The sequence below is a fragment of the Coenobita brevimanus genome, chromosome 27 (genome assembly GCF_032717465.1).
Source record: "Coenobita brevimanus isolate Jiangsu-jjx chromosome 27, ASM3271746v2, whole genome shotgun sequence".
Lineage (NCBI taxonomy): Eukaryota > Metazoa > Arthropoda > Malacostraca > Decapoda > Coenobitidae > Coenobita > Coenobita brevimanus.
In genome coordinates, this window is record NC_136980.1 from 19464549 (window position 1) to 19481379 (window position 16831).

Sequence of the window (16831 nt, forward strand, 5' to 3'; positions counted from 1 at the left end):
GTTCATTAGGACGGGTTCTATGTTACAAACGTAATGGAGGAGCGATGCAGGCAGACAGTAAGTTTGATGTTGGTGATTTTAGCCAGTATTGTGCGTTTATTATTGTTGTTGTTATATTTATTATTATTGTTGTTTTCATTATTATTATTATTATTATTTTCATTATTATTATTATTGTTGTTGTTGTTGTTGTTGTTGCTGCTGCTGCTGTAGATATTATTGATCACCTATTCCCATAGGTTGTTATCTTTGCATCCGTCATTGGTTTTATCACTGATCTCCACTTATTAACATAGGTGGACATCTTTTGTATCCGTCGTTATTATTATTTTTATTATTATTATTATTATTATTATTATTGTTATTATTATTATTATTCTGTCACTTTTGGTCTCTGATTTTCATTACATTCATTGAGGATGTAAAGCAACATGACCTTATTACAATGGCCCAGTTTCAGTGACCTTGGCCTACTTTTCAAGGCCACAGGTCCAAAAATTTCCAAAAATCATGATTTAACTTAAATTTCCTCCAAGCCTGTTATAGACACATGAACAGGGAAAAATTCCTGTGATAAAATTATTTTCCAAACATTTGTTCGGAAAAAATCTGAAGGCCATTCATGCATGAAATACCGATATCTGGCACACCCCACTTTTCAACAGTTTTCAATTGTGCTTCCGTACATGAAAAACCAAAACAATTAAGGCACTTCTTGGCCATCAAATTATTTCTCGGTCCTAAACCAGGTATAGTATGTACACATTCTTATGGCAGTTAGATGACGTTGTTTGAATTATTCCCCAAAAAACAAGGTTCAGTGACACTGAACTACTTTCCATGGTCATAGGTCCAAAAATATCAAAAAATCATGATTTTTCAATCTCATCTTGCTCCAGAGTTATTATAGATACATGAACATGGAAGGAAGTCCCGTAAAAAAATTATTTTCGAAACATTTGTATGAAAATAATTTAACCTCTAAGGTACGCAATTCGATTGACCGAATCGGCGTAAAAATCTGTATATGGAGGCCATTTTTCGACTTTTGCAGAAGTAAAAAATGTTATGCCCAAGTTTTAGAAATTTAATTTACACGCCTTATGGCAAAACCAGAACATTTTAGACCAACTGGTTCATGAGGTATAACCCATCAAAGCTGAAAAAAGTTACCGTTTCAGGCGGCACGACTCTCGTTTTCTATGCGCTCCCACCCCATTACTCTCTCATTCCTTCCCTCCCATGACCTTCCGCACGCACTCCTATCACCCCCCCTTCTTCCTCCCCTCCCCCTTCCCCCCTTCAGAATTCTCCAACTCAATTTTTTCTCGAACAATGGAATGCAAAATAATTATGTCGGTGTTCCTCACTCATTCTCAGCCCCTTCCCCCCAACACTCCTACCACTCCTTACCCTCCCTCCCCCCGTCCCCTTCCCTTATAACTGTGTAGCTGTCGATAAAAAAAAAAAAAAAAAAAAGAGCAAAAGCATGCAAAATCTTTTTCTTGGTGTTACTCACACACTCCATCATCCACACATCCTCATCCCTCTCCCCTCACCCCTTCCCCCCTCCCCTCCCCTCAGAGGTGTCAAATCAAGTAGCTGTAAGAATTTCAAGGAAAAGAAAAAAAGCTAAAGCATGCAAAATAATGATAATGGTGAAAGAGAAAGACAAACACACAAATACACAAGTTTTCGTTATAAAAACAATCATTACTTTTTTTTTTTTTTTTTTTTTTTTTTTTTTTTAAGGAAGGTGGGGAAAGAAGAGAGAATAGGGGAAGGGATAGTAAGAAAGAGGAAGGAAGAGGGAGTAGACAGTTGGTGGGCTGGCCACCATGCTTTGTTTTGTTTATAGTATTTGTTAGATAACTGCTTTAATTTTGTTTGTTGAGTTAGGTAAGTGCTTTGTTTTGTATATTGTGTTAGTTTGGTAAGTATATGTAGTGGTTATGGCTGTGTATGCTTGTGTGCGCGTGCGTGCGCGTACGCAAGTGCGCGTGGATGTGGGCGTGTGCGTGGGTGCGTGTTCATATGTTTTGTATGTGTGAATTGCGCTAGCAAGCTAGCTTTTGAGGGTTTGGTTGAGTTGTTTGGGTTTATGTCGTAATTGGGTTATGTCGAAAATAGGTTGGGTTTTTGTATTCGTTAGTGCGACACTTATCGTTTGGGTTGAGTTTAGTAAATTGGTATAGGGTCTTGGTTGTTTAATATGGTTTTTAGACTACTAGGGAACCATTTGTGGAAGGAGCGATTTTCATCGTTGATATTGTAAGTTAATGCGTTGTATGTTTCAGGGTTTATTTCCTCGATTTTACTCCAGATTTTTTTCGCTTGGTTATGTAATCTTATGTTTAACGGTTTGGTTTTAGTTATGGCGTGAATTTGTTCCGTGTTAAGTGTGTAAGGGTACTGCTGATTAGTTGCAAATCTGAGGGCTTTGTTTTGTAAGACTTGTAGTTTTTTAAGTTGGGTATAGCTGAAGGTGTGTGTGGGAATGGGTGGGTAATCTAGTATGGGGAGGATCAGTGCTTTGACAAGGTGGGATTTGACTTTTATAGGCATGTCCTTGAATCTGAGTAAGCGGGATAATGCTCCAGTAGCTTTTTGTTTTCTATCCTGTACACTGGGAAGATAGCCTCTAGAGTTAAGTTTAAACCCAAGTATTTTACCCTCTTCTTTGAAGTCTGTTATTTCTTCGTTAATTATTAAAGGTTCTTTTTTGGTGTTGGCAAGTTGGATGACGGAGAATTTATTTATGTTAGTTTGTATTTTCCATTTTGATTCTTATTCGTTAATTTTCTCGACTTCGCTTTGAGTTCTTGAGTTCATGATCCTTCTAGATGGCCCAGGATAGTTAATAATTTGGGAAATATCGTCAGCGTAACTTATATTGATGCCATGGGTTGCTTGTGGGGAGTCACTGGTGAAAATAGAGTAAAGAGTTGGTGAGAGTACGCTCCCTTGAGGAACCCCGCTTTCCAGAGCAAAGCTAGCCCCTGTGTAATTATTTATTTTGATTTTAGCCTTTCTGTCGTCAAGAAAATCACAGAGAATTTTTTCAGTTATAGTTGGGAGGTTGAGATTAAGTAATTTATATTTAAGTCCTAAATGCCATACCTTGTCAAAGGCTTTTGTTACATCTCTAAGGATGGTGTGGCATTGTCCTTTGTTAGATTTACTTATTGCTATATGTTCTGATGCTATTGCAATTGCTTGAGTGGTGCCCCTTAGTAGTCGAAAACCGTATTGATTCTTATTGTATAGATTCTCAGATTCAAGGTGTAGTCTGAGCCTTTTATTAATTATTCTCTCTAGTACCTTTCCAGGGACTTCTAAGAGAGAGATAGGTCTGTAATTCTCTACGAGATGTGGGTTCTTGTTCTTTTTTGGGATTAGGTTTATGATGGCTTCTTTAAATTTGTCGGGGAAATATCCTGCAGAGATGGTTGCATTAAATATGTTTTTTAAATTTTCAATGGCTATATTGGGGAGATTGGATAGTATAGTTTTATTATATCCACTTTCTCCAGGGCAAGTCTTTTTTAAGTTCTTAATAATAGCGGTAATTTCCTCTGTCGCAATAGGAGTGGTGAATATTGTGTCTGAGTCTAATCTATCGGGGTTAGCTGAATGGTACGGTGTTAATCTGTCTGCGTTGATGGTAAGGAATTCTTTTACTAAATTGTCGTGTCTGTTGTTGTTCTGTTCTTCTTCGATCTCTTGAAAGATGGACTCCCAGTGTCGCCTGTGTGTTCTTTCTTTTTCAGAGGCTGAGTGTTGTCTGTTTCCCAGATGATCTAATATGTAATGAGGCTCAGGGGTTGAAGTTCCTGAGAGGGTTTTTATTTTACGCCAAAATGTGGAGGGATCGTTGTAAAGATTGGCAGTGTTTGTAATAGTGTTTGCCCAATGGGTGTTGTGTTCTGTTAGGAGGGATGTGTGTAGTTGAGTTTGGAGTAGTTTGTACCGTCTATAGTGATCTCGTGTCCAACCATGTCTTTGGGAGTGAGTTCTTAATGCGTTGTACTGATTGATGAGTATCTGTGTGTCTCTGCTGTGTTTAGGAGTAGTGATTGTTCTATGTGTGGTTGTAGGGATGTTATTGTTGATTGCAATATTTATGTTGGAGTACCATCTTTCAAGAGATCGATCGATTTCCTCTAGTGTACCATCATCGGGGATATGAAAGTTAGTAAATGTTGTGATTAAATCTTGTTTAAAGTTATTCCAATTGGCCATGGCAAAGTTAGGTCGGGGAGGAATGGGGACGGTTATTGGGGCTGTGGAGATAGTGGCAATTATGGGGGTGTGATCACTAGTGGTGAGAGGGCCTGGAGAGAAATGGGTGTTGTGGTAAGCTATTAGGTTGCAAAGGGCTATGTCTGGGGTGGAGATGGAGTTGTGTGAGAGGAATGTAGGAAAGTTGGGGCCAATATGTCTTACTGTAGTGTCTTGGATGAGACTAGCGAGTTGTCTTCCTACGACATTTGAATTTCTGTTGCCCAGGAGGCGGTGTTTAGCATTAAGATCACCAATGAGGTAGACAGGGATGTTTCTTCTGAATAAGTTAATAAAATCAGGGGTTGGGAGGTAAGGGCGGCTGGGTGGAAGATAAACAGTGGCTATTATGACTTTACCGGTGTGTGTTGAAATTTCTACGCCAATCATGTCTGAAATGAAATGGTCTAGTAATTTATAAGTTAAGTTGTTCTTTATGGCTATAGCTGAGCCATCCATTGGTCGGTTATATGAGTTTCTTTTGTGGGAGGTATATCCTGGGATTTTTAGTGTAGAATGTGATGATATACCATGGCTGTTTAATAGTATAATGTCAGGATCAATGGTTCTATAGATGTTTATAAGACCTAGGTTTCTGCCTGACCAGTTTAATACATTATGTTGCAGGATTTTCATTTCTGGATCTTTGTGATCTATTGTTATGGAGTAGAGTGGATTTGTTACGGTTTTCTAGGTTGTGCAGTAGGAATTTCTCTTCCTCGTTATCGGCCATTCTGATGGAGTCTTGGATGTTGTTGTATTTTTCAGAGATGGCTCTGATCTCATCTAGTGCTGCATCTTGTTGAAGTGTTTTATGTTGCTTTTTAACCATGGCTTTGTTCTCTTTGCAAGCTCTAGTTATTTCTCTGATGTTGTATATTTTGTTGGGTTTCCATATAGATGGCAGTAGTATCACCTCTGTTTGTCTGTTTCTTTTTCTTTTTCTAGGAAGTCAAGATCTTCATCCGATGAGTCGTTTTCCTGGATGTCTACAGCGGTAGCACCTTCTGAAGATGTTGGTGTTTGAGGTAAGGAATTCTGTTGTGTGGAGTGATGGAGGTTCTGCTGGGTGTAGAGTGGATGTGGTGACTTTAGTGTGTTCTTTGTTTGCTGTAGAGATGGTTTCTGATTCTATGAGTGGTGCTTGTTGTTGAGGGGAGGTGAAGGTGGGTTACTGCCAGGAGGGTTTGGTAGAAGGGAGAGTAAGGTGGTTATTAGTTATTGTTGGTAGGAGTGCTTGCAAGATTTTATCTGAGGGAGGGTTAGAGGGCAAATGTATGATGGGGAGGTTGTTGAGTTTGCAGCTTTCTTCAAAGGTTGAATTAAAGCTGCCTGGATTGGCAAGTTCATTCCAGATGAGCATTGATAATGAGCACCATGTATTCAGAAATTTTGGTGTTCTGATGTAGAATAGTAGAGAAACTGCAATTTTGGTTTTGGGGGGGGCTGTTAGGATTAGGTAGTTGCGTAGCTTGAGCATAGGTGACGCCCAGGCGGGTTGTAGAGTTCTGGGGGGTGATCAATTTGTTTTTAACTATATCCTTCCTCTTCTGACATTTCATGGCCAAAGTGCGGTGATGTTCTCCACAATTTATGCATTTTTTGGTTAGAGAAGAGCAGTTTTTCCAAGTATGGTCTGTGGATGAGCACTCTGAGCATATTTTGAAGTCTTTAGGTTTGGGGCAGTTCTTGGTGCTGTGGGATTCCAAAGCATAACATTTAAAACAGGTGGAGATGTTAACGAACTTTTCTGCCTCAATTTGTTGATTACTTATACATAGGTGAAATAATTTGATGCCCTCCAGAGCCTTCTGAGCCATTTTTATGTCTAGAAATTGTATTTTCAGGAGGTTGGACTTGCCAAATTTGGAAACATTTATGACCTTTGCCCAGGTGTTGTTTCTCATAATTTCCGTGGCTATTTCGTCTTCAGAATGGCAGTAGATGATGTCATCGATTTTGGAGCAGATGATGCTTCTGTTGGCCTTGACTTCAGGGGGAAGAACTGTTGAAAAACCATGCTGCTCTAGAGGCGTCTTCAGTTTATCTGAAAGCAGTTCATCAGAGTCAAAATCAGAGGATGTAGACACAATAATGGCTTCCTTGGAAGAGTGAAGAGCATTGATCTTTATGTTGAAGGGAGCAACTAACTCGAGGAGTTTAAGTTTGGTTGAGTTGTCCTGAGGGGACTGGTGCAAAAATTTACTCTTCCCATGGTGAGAATGATGAAGGGAGGACTTATAGGTAGTCAATCATACCAATTACTTGGCTTCAGGTCTCCTCTCTGTGAAGGGAGCTGCCACTTGCAGGGCCGAAAAAGACCTAAGGGAAAATAAGCCGAGTGACGGTGGTTGGTCGAAAAAGGCTTGAGGGAAAATGTCGGTGGTGGTATTTAGTTTAGAAAACTATGTCGGGGTTGTTACCACAGAACCAATTTGCCATGCAAATTGATTTCTCAGACTGGCCCGACAAGTTAAAAGAAACTAAATGTGAAAAAAAAAAAAAAAAAAAAAACGGTGGGAAGAGGGGTGGAGGACTTAGAGGTGGTCCATCCAACCTATAACTTCTTACTTCATCTCGTTCCCTCTTGAAGGGAGTGATCACGTGCGAGGCTGAAGGAGCCTAAAAGGTAAGTATGAAGATTAGGCACGCAATCTGAAGTGGAATTTAGTTTAGAAAAACTAGGTTAGGGCTGCCAGGGAACTAATTTGCTGTGCAAATTAATTCCTACAGCAGACCTAACAAGTTAAACTAAACTAAATATCGAAAAAAAAAAAAAAAAAAAAAAAAAAAAGGGAAAGCTCGGCCAACACAAACCTACCTACAGTAACGGGGATGGGTTTCCCCGCCCTCTAAAGGGCGCCGAGGGAAGCCCCGTCACTGCCCCGTGAGGGACATGCCTACTCCTAGCCCTATCAGAAATGCCGCCCTCACCGCCTCCTTTAACCAGGCCCTAAAGGCCCCCCTTCATGGAAGTGCCCTGCGGCACCCCTTCAGGGTTCGGCGTCGTACTACGGTGAGGGACACTACACGGCAGGCCGAGAAACAAAAAAAGACAATTACAAAAACAAAACAAAAACAAAGACAAAGGAGAGAGGCTCTCCAAAAGCTAGACGAAAAGTTGTGCAGTCGGAAATAAAGTAGTCCGGCAGTGGCGAGAAACTCTAGGGAGAGTGAAACCTGGTTTCACTAACACCCAGATACAGGCAAAGAGCTGTTGCTGGGAGAGCTGGAGGAAGAGGTGTTGTCGCCGCGGCTGCCAGACAGAGAATGGCTTTGTTCTCTTTGCAAGCTCTAGTTATTTCTCTGATGTTGTATATTTTGTTGGGTTTCCATATAGATGGCAGTAGTATCACCTCTGTTTGTCTATTTCTTTTTTCTTTTTCTAGGAAGTCAAGATCTTCATCCGATGAGTCGTTTTCCTGGATGTCTACAGCGGTAGCACCTTCGAACATTTACAGGAAACATTATATACATTATTTACAGGAAACATTATATACATGGAGGTATGGGACTTGTGTTTTCGCACCTCAGACCCTAACTCTCCCTCGGGATTAGGGGTAGCAGTGCCAACCCTTGTGATAGGTGAGAGACTGAATATTGTTTCAGGGTAGGCGACGATACTGAATCTCCCTGGATGTCTCGGGCACTTAGGAATATAACAGAATACTTAGGACACTAAACGTCTTATACCTAGACAACTGGTAACTTACACCTGTTATTACTGCTAATTTTACTATTTACAGGCCTTGGTTCTTTTACCCACTTCAAAAGTGAGCTAGAAATGATACTGAACAAAGTAATCTTTCAGGCACAGGGCGACTTTACATTCGTGGCACCCGAGTGATGTTCTCTTTTGGACTCGAGGCTTTCTCTGTGAATGTATGCAAACATAGCAGTCTCTTTCTGTGCACTGCTACGAGCTTTAAGTTGTTGTTCAGTGGGTAGTGGCATGGATTCTAAGTGGTGCCTCCTTACACCTTCTGCAGCCCCAAGTCAGTCAGGTAGAGGGGCAACAAAACTGGCACAGCTGGGTGCCGTCTTTGCCAGTGTCCCATGTTTTTCTAGGATCTCATAAGCCAAAGCATGAATAAATGATCTAAGTATGATCTTCCTCCCAGTGTGGAGTTTTTAGTAGATATGGCAATTTAGGACAGCAACATCGACCAGGTGAAAGAACAGTTTTTTTTACCACTTGACAGTTTTACGTACACCCACTACCTGACCAGTCATCATGTCACTCATGTCTACAAGACGCCTGTTGATGTTGTAGTCGAGAATGACATCGGGCTTATGGATGTCATTTCCCTGCTTGTCTTTGTTTCTAATAGGCCTCATCTCCCCCTTGTGCAAGGTAGAGAGACTCGTAACACTATGCTTGGCTTTCCATTTAGTGCACAGGACTATGTTTTCATTTTCACTATGTCACCTGTCTTTTGTTTGGACGGGTGAGGTGGGGAATGGCCTGGAGGGAGCATAAGGGGGTTTAGAGGTGGGAGACAGTCACCAGACAAAGAGGACAGGCAGAGAGGAAGTACAGGGGTGTGGAGGGTGGGTAGGGGGATATAACCCTCCCCAAGGAGACAGGGAGGGGGGAACCACGGAGGTGTGATGAAGGATGGTGGGGGAGCGTGAGGGAGGGAAGCAGGAGGCAGTCAGAGACGAGGGAGGGGGGGGAGGGAACAAAGGTAGCAGGGTAGAGGGGGGACATGAGAGGGCCGTGGGAGAGCCCCCCCGCTACCATGGGTATGGGCCTGGATCCTCCTTCCTGCCTATTCAGCACTTAGTTCTGATTAATTGCAAGGGATAAATGTCAAAATCGTGGAAAAACTGTCTCCAGTTTTTCCCTGAAGTCTCTCTGTCGATCATGGAGATTTTGTGTAATCATGAAAAAAGATCGATCGACCCGATTAGCACCAGAGGGATTAAAGGCCATTCATGTGTTGTGTTATGATATTTCGGACACCCCACTTTACAACTCTTCTTTCATAGAGGAAAAACCAAAACATACTTGGGGCACATCTTGGCCATAGATGTTTTGTCTTGCCCTGGACAGGTATGTATACTATTTGGTGAAAGTTTGACCAACAGTTTATGAGTAATTACAAATAAAGCATATTGTGCCTATCAGCAACATTCTCACAGATGTATATCACTAACTTTCTCTGACAGTTATAATACTCCAGCTATAATAATAATAATAATAATAATAATAATTATTATTATTATTCCATCACTTTTCATCTTAAATTTTCACCATAGTTATTAAGGATATGCAGCACCATGACATTATTACACTGACCCAGTTTTAGTGACTTTGACCTACTTTTCAAGGTTACAGGTCAAAAAATGTCCACAAAACATTATTTTCCACCCTGAACTTACTCCAAAACTCTTATAGATACATAAAGATGGAAGGAAATCCCGTAATATAATTAGTTTCAAATCATTTGTTTGGAAAATATTTGAAAGTCATTCATGTGTAACATTACAATATTTGGGACATACTACTTTTCAACGATTTGTTAATACTTTTCTGTACAGCACATGCCAAACATTAATGAGGCACTTGGCCCTAGAAGTTTTGTATGGTCCTGGACCAGGTCTGTATACTTTATGGTGGCAGTTTGGCCATCTGTTCTTGAGTTATTACAAAAAATAATTTTCTCAGAGGAGGAGATCAGTAACTGTCTCTGACAGTTACAGTCATCTAGTCATTATTGGCCAGCTTCATGCTGCCCTTATGGTTCATCATGCTTTCTTTCTTTCTTATTTAATTGTGGCTGGCATTTCTACCCTTTCATAATTAACCAATTCCAACCAAACCTAGAAACAATGACCAACCTATGATCTAGTTGTGTCCAAAAGGGTTTGGTTGCCAGGCAACAACATGTGGCCTAGCAACGACCAAAGACCCGCTTTGTTCACACTTTTCATGTTTTGAACTTTATAAGCATTATTAATGATTGTAGAAAGCTCTGATATCTTTACGCACAATCTTTAGGTCATTCCCTATTGGAAGTGTGCCACCCATTTTTCCCTGCTCTCTAGTTTTTGAGTGGCAGCCCTGCGACGATTGGCTTCAGCATCCCTTGCAACCAGTACCAGTTTTGAAAAAGGTCTTCCTTGTTCCTCAGCAGCTTGATGGAACTGAATGAATGTTTACATTCTTATAGGCACTGACTAATACTGAGCTTTCTATTGTACACCTATGTGCTACATTAGAAAGGTCAGGGGTCAAAGTTCATCTAATGTAAAAACAATGAAAATAGCTAAAATCACAACTATGTTCACATGAAATGCCAAGGCTTCGAAGATTATTCAGCTAGGTCTATGATTCTTAGGTGGAATGTTGAACTGGATTACCTCGATATAAAAATTACAACGTCGAAACTCACTTCCAGTTGCTGGCAGCACCACCTAGGAGTTGCACATCTGGTGGGCGACTCTGCAAGTGTCATGTTCCCCAGCTCCACAGTGAATGGATGGATCTGAATGAAACTTTGCATGCTTATAGACGTTAATGAGTAGTACAAGTGTGCTTCGTACATGCATGATCTATATCCGACAGGTCAGGGGTCAAAGGTCATTGGGTGCAGAAAATATGAAATGCACTAAAATTATGACCTTCTTTTAATCCCTTAACCAAGGGGATGTCAGGAATGCACCATCCCCATCCCGCTGGGATAATCATGCTCTGACTGACTTTTATTTTTTTTTTTATTTGCCACAAATCAGTTATTAGTCCTAGAATATTACAATTACATAAGCATATGGCACACACCTTCAGCTTTCTCCTGGGATGTTTGTTGAGCCTTCGTCGACTATCGTAGGACTTGTGGAGACTTCTGAATTTGAGTAACGAAGTCTCCACTTTACACTTCCCGATACCCCATAATATGGTTACCACTGCCTGGTATTATCACTACAAACACTGTTCTATGAATTTCAAGTAGTTTGATATCCATATTAGAAAAAAAAACACGGTGAAAGCAATGTAAATTACGAGTGCATAAAAGCTTTCCAACCACTCCCGTTCCCCGATGGTATTCTGAGGCAGAGCTGTCATTTATTAATCATAAACACACTCACACTTTATATTCCTAGAAACTTTATTACACTTATTTATATATACAGTACTTATCCATAAGTTTCTTTCAGTACTAGTAGTTTATTTTCACTCCAGGCATTCACTTTCTCGTTCAGTAAACTAGCGTAGAGAGCGAAGCTTTCACTTTCACTTTCATTACTCCAAGTATTTATACAGGCTAGAGCGTAGCTTTCACTTTCACTTTCATTACTCCAAGTATTTATGCTCATATTCTTATATTATTAGTTATTTACATTTCTATTGTAGTTACACTATATTATGCACTGTCACTTGCAGTAACTTGTAAAATTATTTTCCACTGTTCAGTTATATTTACATTCATTGCTTTCACTTGTTATTTACACATTTACACATTATTTACATTTCCACTTGCAGTGTTTTCGAGTCACCAGAAAGATCATAGTCACTGTCCATCATTATCATTGATAAATTAGCCAGTTCAAGTTCCACAGCAGAGTCACTTAGCCATTTAACCATTCCCACACGAGGTTTAGTAGGGGTAGACTCCACCCTGAGGAACACCACTCTTGATAGATCTAGGAGAAGAACGATGGCCGCCTACAACAGCGGCTATAGAACGACCAGAAAGGAAGCTAGCGATGAAGGCACAGATAGAAGGATAAAAACCGTAGGAGAGCAGTTTGGTAATTAAAGATTTATGCCAGACTCGATCGAAAGCCTTTGAGATGTCAAGTGCAATGGCAAAGCTTTCGCCAAAGTCCCGAAAAGAGGATGACCATGAGTCAGAAAGGTAGAAGATCGCCAGTGGACCGTCCCTGACGGAACCCATACTGACGATCGGAAAGAAGGTTGTGATAGGAAAGATGCCTTAAAATTTTTCTATTGAGAATTGACTCAAAAACTTTTGAAATACAGGACGTTAAAGCAATTGGACGATAGTTGGAGGGTTGGGCGTGGTCACCCTTCTTTGTGACTGGCTGAATGAGAGCAAACTTCCAGCAAGAAGGAAAGGTACAAGTTGACAGACAAAGGCGAAAGAGTTTGCCTAGGCAGGGTGTAAGCACAGAAGCACAGTTCGTGAGAACAACAGGAGGGACCCCATCAGGCCCATATGCCTTGTTAGTACTGAGGCCAGTGATGGCAGAAAATACATCAACTGAAGAAATTTTAATGTCAGCCATGAGGAAGTCAGAGGGGGGAAGTGATGGAGGTACAGCACCGGAATCGTCTAAGGTGGAATTGGAGGAGAAAGTCTGTGCAAAGAGATCTGCTTTATCAGTAGAAGAAATAGCTACAGAACCATCAGAGTAGAAAAGAGGAGGGAAGGATGATGAGGTAAAGTTGTTAGAAAGATTTTTGGGAAGGTGCCAGAAGGAGCGGGAAGAATTCGAGTTGGAGAGTTGAGAGCATTTAGTATGGATGAAATTATTTTTAGTAGAGCGAAGAACAGACTTAGCACGATTCCGGGCAGAAACGTAAAGATGATGTGATTCAGGGGTGGGTTGGCTCCGGTACCTTTTGTAGGCCCTCTCCTTGTTGCGGACAGCATTAGAACAAGCGTGATTAAACCAAGGCTTTCTTGCATTAGTCAAAGGATATGAGAAAGGAATGTATGCTTCCATGCCAGAGAGAATAACCTCCGTAATGCGCAAGGCACACTCAGATGGCTCCCGGCCATGGAAGCAATAATCATTCCAGGGAAAATCAAAGAAGTACTGCCTGAGGGCCTCTCAGTCCGTGGCTCCAAAATGCCACAGACGACGTTTCCCTGGAGGGTCCACAGGCCGTACCGGAGTGACAGGACAGGTTAAGGTAATAAGGTTGTGATCAGAGGAGCCCAACAGAGATAAAAGATTAACAGAGTAAGCAGAAGGATTAGTTGTGAGGAAGAGGTCAAGTATGTTGGAGCTCTCTCCAAGGCGGTCAGGGATACGGGTAGGGTGCTGTACAAGCTGCTCTAGGTCATTAAGGATAGAAAAGATGTAGGCGTGTTCACCAGGTGGATCCCTGAAAGGAGGGGAGAGCCAAAGGTGATGGTGAACATTGAAATCTCCTAGAATGGTGATTTCAGAGAAAGGAGAAATGGATAGAATGTGTCCATCGTAGAAGTAAGATAGTCGAAGAATTTTTGATAGTCAGTAGAATTAGGGGATAAGTAAACAGCACAGATATATTTAGTCAGAGAATGACAGGAAAGCCGAAGCCAGAGTGCAGAGAATTCAGAAGAATCGAGTTCAGGAACACGAGAGCAAGATAAGTCGTTGCGTATTATATACACAACAGCCACCTTTGGCTTTGAAATGAGTATAGAGAAAGTAGGAGGATACAGAAAAGGGTTTGCTGTCAGTTGCCTCAGACAGCTGAGTCTCCGTTAGAAAAAGAAGGTGAGGTTTAGAGAAGAGGTGGTGCTCAACAGAGCGAAAGTTAGAGGAAAGGCCGTGAATGTTGCAGAAATGAAGAAGAGAGTCAGACAGTGGTTCCAGGCACCTTGAGTCATCACCGGGAGAGGGGCGGATGGTGGGGGCATTTATGGTCCCCCCCCCTGGGGACTCAGAGGCCTGATGAAGAGACGCCATTTTGTTGAATTTTAAATAGGAAGTGTAGTGTGTACTGTGCATGTAGTTTGGTGTAGATAGTTAGAAAAATTTGTATTGGAGAGCATGCTGGCCTACTCTCTGTGTAACTGAGACACTGAAAAAGTTCAGCAAAGGGGGATGGTCAGGAACTAGTCCTGAGGGCTGATGAAACAGGAGCTCCAGCACTCCCTGTCATCAGCTTTCCATCCACCTCGGCAATACTGCCCTGCTCGACTTGTGCTACAGTCTACTCCACTCATACGCTGATGACTCCACCCTTCACCTTTCCATTCGGTTCCCGCAACGCCCATCTCAACAGTTACTTCAACAAACAAGAGATGAGGCTATGGCACACCTAATGTCTGACTTAGCTCGTATCTCTGACTGGGGTAAAAATAATATGGTTATTTTTAATGCATCTAAGACTCAGTTCTTACACTTATCAACCCAACAAAATCTTCCACAGGTATACCCACTAATGTTTAATAATATTCAGCTTAACCCTGCATCATCCTTGAACATGCTTGGGGTTTCATTTACTCAGGACTTATCTTGGAAAGATCATATTACATCTCTTGTAAAATCTGCTTCCAAGAGATTGGGTGTGCTAAGCCGAACCCGTTCCTTCTTTACCCCTGCACAATTGTTGACTCTATACAGGGGTTTTATCCGTCCCTGCGTGGAGTACAACTCTCATGTGTGGGGAGGCTCCCCACATACAGCTCTTCTCAATAGGGTGGAGTCAAAGGCTTTTCATCTCATTAACTCTCCTCCTCTTACTGATTCCCTTCAACCTCTGTCTCTTCGCCGCACTGTTGCATCTTTATCTCTTTTCTATTGCTACTTTAATGGTCACTGTTCCTCTGAACTGTCTGCTTGCATTCCTCCACCTCTACGACGGGCGCGTAGCACCCGTCTGGCAGCAAACTCTCATCCCTTTTCTGTCCAACTCTCTAATGCAAGAGTTAACCGTTATTCCCAGTCTTTTATTTATGCAACAGGTCGGCTCTGGAACTGTCTCCCTCTGTCTGTATTTCCTGCTGCCTATGATCTCTACTCTTTCAAACGCAGTGTGTCCAGGCATCTCGAAATGATCGGATCTTGAATTTGGCTCTCTATTGTATTTTGTTTTTCTCTTGGAGGGAACTGTTACTGCAGGCTCATGGCTTTTGGTTCCTTCTTCCTCGAAAAAAAAAAAAAAGACGTCACAGGGCCCTTTGGAGTGGGCTAAGATGCGGCGGAATTGGACAGGCACGAATCCGACGTGGTTTCACCCCGAAAGACAACAGTAAACTGAATGATGTGGCCTATGGGCAGCCAATGGTTGACAATGTCAGCTTGGTGACAGCTGCTAATTTATATGCTATGAAGTGACTGGCAGGAAATGTAGACAATACATAATAAAATAGATAGTTCCAAGTGAATGTAAATATCACTTAGGCTTCTCCCTTCCTTTCTTATATATATTTTTATTATGAGAATAGGTCATACGGCATATTTCAAGGGGATATAAACAGGGAAAATTAGCGAACGAGTGCATGTGGGATATTGCCAGGTGATAATTGGCCCATTCCAGATGTATGGCAATATCAATTACCTTTTCTCTTTCTTTTATATATTATTTTGCATAAGAATAGGGCACATTTCAATGTTTAAAATGAGTGGAAAAATCCGTCCAGGATTTGCATAGTGCAACGCAGCTGGGCAGGCGGGAGGAGAGTGTAATGGAGGGGAGGTAAGGAGGGGAGTCAAGGACAGGGGAAAAATGGCTAAATTGTCAACAGTGGATGGGAGTACAGATGACATTAGCAGAACTGACTATAGCTGGGCAATGGTAGTACTGATAGATGATACAAGCCACCACTTGAGTCCTCTCTCCAGCATGGCCTCTTCTGCCACAGCTCGCGACCCATCGAGGGGGGCTGATACTGACAGCATCAGGCCTGAAGGAGGAGTGCAGACCCTCACCGGCACCATGAAGTGGTACAGCATCAGGGCGAAGTACGGGTTCATCAGGCGCCAGGATACTGGTGCTGATGTATTCGTGCACCACTCCGGGATCATTGCTCCCTCTTCACGGCGCCTCTTGCTCTCATTAGGCCAGGGCGAGAAGGTCGATTTCCACATCACCCAGACACCAAAGGGTCCTGAGGCTAAGGGCGTCACTGGGGGGAGAGGTGCGGCCGTGCAAAGCGCTGCCCATGCACGGCGGCGCCCCACGGCCCGGGGACGCGAGCTTGATGATCCCTGATGTCCTGGAGGTGTGGACATGCTCGTTGCTATGTGCATTGCGACTGCAAAGGCATTCTGCGGCAATGATAAGGCTGCGCTGTTCGTTCTACTCCCCGAAATCTTTGAGAAGAATGGGCTGCCGTGCCTTGTCATCCCTCAGAGCTTCGCTCATGATGCTCAGCCAGCCCCTCTTCAGGAGCATCATACCACCACACTGCAGCCTCCCAAACCCCACACAACACCGCGGAAAAGGCTGCAGCTCGACGCTCCTCTAAACAGAGTGACTGCCTCCTCCTGCACCACCTCTGTCATGCCCATGGACACCACGGATGATGATAACCGCTGCCCGCTGTCAGCAGCTGAGGGAAGGGCCACCTCTCCTGTCCTTTCGACCCTTCAGGACGAAGGTGACCATACCTCCCCCTCACCACTTCTTGCTGCTGTCGTCGACCTCCAGCCCACCAAGGAGACACATACCTCTCCCTTGCCACCACCATCATCGAAGAAGAGGATGAAGAAACAGCCAAGACCTCCACCTCCAGCTGAGATGGATACTGATGGCACTACATCCTCCATGTTCACAGACCCTGACCATCACCTCACTTCTCAAAAGACCATCAGTAGAGAAGAAATGACCAACATCATCAAGACGGCCCTTGACCCTGATATT

The 16831-nt window shown here is 42.5% G+C and overlaps 1 pseudogene; it reads left to right on the forward strand.

Moving 5' to 3' along the window:
- The first annotated feature begins 15811 nt into the window (after positions 1-15811).
- Positions 15812-16180, forward strand: LOC145394486 (putative cold shock protein A pseudogene; annotated as a pseudogene).
- Positions 16181-16831: the final 651 nt, after the last annotated feature.